Below are 2,837 nucleotides of genomic sequence, written 5' to 3'. Positions count from 1 at the left end.
TTTACGAAGTATATAAACATAGAAAAAAGGAGAAGTATATTAAAGCAGTGAATTAAATTGGCTCAACATCGTACCTGTAATTTTATTCTAATACAATCAGACTATATATTATAGCGACCCATTTAGCTGAATCAATTTGATTTCGGTTACTAAGGGGATTGTTGTTAGCCCATTTGTAAGCGCCTCCGTTTGAATTACAATATATTAGCGGTACCTAGATCGGTATACATTAACATATAACAATTTCACTTATTTGCCAAATTCGGCGACACTGCACGTATAATATATACAATACACTCATATATAGGTATGGTTTAATAAATAATAATACATTAAGAAATAACAAAATGCATTATAGTGAATATGTACGTGGAGAGGTATTAATTCACAATTTCCTTATTACCTCTTCCCTCACCAAGTGTTAATTTATTTGTCCTAACTTAATTTCCATAGACAATAATGGATAAATACATTAGATAGAAGAAATTATTAAATATGTATATATAACTTAGGTAATGTTCAATGTAGTAAAAATTAACTTCTAATAATGAAAAGATATTATACAATGAAGTTTAAATAATTGTTATAAATGTTATATTATATACTTAATTATTATACTTATATTTATATTTATAATATTATAATATTACTATAATAGCATATTATACAGAAGTTCAATATCCAGGGCAATAATTCCACCTACCCTTAAATACGAAATTATATTTATTTTGATCTTTTCTAAAGAATATTGTGTACGTTTCTCGGTTTTCTTTACTTCTTTCGATATTAAGTACCTATCAATAAATAATTAACTGACATTCATCGACACATCGATAATGGTAGATAACATTATAAGTAAAGACCGGATTCCCGTGCAATTGCATCTTTTTGTGGCGTATTCTAAATTCAATAGAAGCAAGCTACAAATCCAAATCAAGAGATGTAGATTAATTTAAAGAAAGTTTTATGTTGCACAAAATTGCACATTTCGGGTTTTTTTTATAAAAATCTATTTTTGTACAAATATTTTTGTATTATTTTTATCGTTGTTATATTATGTTGTTATACAAAGTATTGGACTTTTATATCTAACAATATAATCTATATAGGTATATAAAAATCGAGACAATGCATTATATTATATTGGTTGCTATTGGTTAGTACGGTTAGGTTACGTTAGGATATTGCAATAATTGATTATATCAATCCACCATAGGTAGAATACGACAAACTTGGTATAAATTTGATACTTTAGAATTAAATTATACTCTAACGTACATACAGCACGGGTTCAGCTAGTTATATATATCAATATAATACAACGTAATTTATTAAGATAAAGACTAAGTACAAAATAATGGAAAAAAAAATGTTTTTGAAAGCACCTTATCGTATAAGTTATAAGGAATCATGTATTTAAAAATGAAAAATTTTAAGAATTTCTAACTCAAAATAATTTGCATATTTTCGTGATTTTTCCGCCTTTTGTAAAAAATCAAACTTTAAATACTTATAAAAAAAATTGTGACTGGATTTTTAATATTTTTTAAATATCATTGTAACAATATATTAAGAGTCTTGTATTAAATTTCCAAGCTTTTTACCCAATTTTATTGACATTCATGGAAAAAAAAAACTAAACAAATTGGAAACTGAAAACGTCCGTTAACCTTAACAGTTCAAAACAAATCAATATATTATTTTGACAATGTTATCGTGTATAGAAAATATTAATATAAACAACCAGGGTAAATGTCATATATCTACGGTCATATGTTTTAGATTACACTATAAAAACCAAAAACGATTTTGTCGAAAATACAGTCATTTGTTTTAGAGTTATACTAAAAACCGTAAAAATCCCCGATTTTCCTTAATTTTTTTTTTTGTTTTTCTCGGCGATTTTGAACCCTAATGGGAATATGGGGTTTTGACCTCCTCAATATACCAACTAGATTCAATTTCCCTCAAACAAGATACTGAAGTTGAAAATCGAAGCATTTTTTCAACTACTTATCAGTTATCATGTACACGACACAAATAAAAAAATTAAAAAAAAACACACACACATCATTGTAAAATCAATATATTATTCGCTCCACTCAGAATCTAAAAAAATATCTCTAATAAAAATAACTATAAAAAAATATGTTTTTTCTGAACTGCTATAAACACCCGTATTAATCAATATTGGTAAACAGAAAATTGGTACGATCTATTGTGTTTCGAATAAAAGAAATGAAATAGGCGAAATATTGGTACTAAAAAAAGGTGGGTAAGTGAATGTCGCTCTGGTGTACAGTAGGTTACAAGTGGGTCACTGTATAATGGATAGTATTAAATTTGAATTCAATGATATAATATCACTGTATAAGAAAAACAATTCTGAGCGGAGACGGTTTGTCAGTCTAGATATAAGACATAATATTATACATTTATATCTATGGTATAAAAAAAAATTTACCTATATAATAGATACCTATCATAAATTCCAAATTAATCATATCACATTGTCTATTAGATACTTATTACGCGTTATACATCAACAAAAAAACCGTAGATATATAAATAGATATATAATAGTATACTTTATAAGTTTCAAGTACCTGCCCACGAATACAGGGTCGCATTTAGAGGGGGCCCTGGGTACAACTGCCCCGGGCGCCAGTATTTTAGCAGCGCCAAAATGTTGTGGCCAGAAATATGCTTACTTGTGAATTATTAAAATTGTATAATTTTAATTATTTTATAACAGTATTATATATATGGTATTATGCTGTTTGACATTTTTTTGATTAATATTAATTTGCATAGTTTTATATAATTTTTATTTTATT

Source organism: Acyrthosiphon pisum, chromosome X, assembly GCF_005508785.2.
Source record: "Acyrthosiphon pisum isolate AL4f chromosome X, pea_aphid_22Mar2018_4r6ur, whole genome shotgun sequence".
Classification (NCBI taxonomy): domain Eukaryota; kingdom Metazoa; phylum Arthropoda; class Insecta; order Hemiptera; family Aphididae; genus Acyrthosiphon; species Acyrthosiphon pisum.
This window is presented reverse-complemented; position numbering follows the sequence as displayed.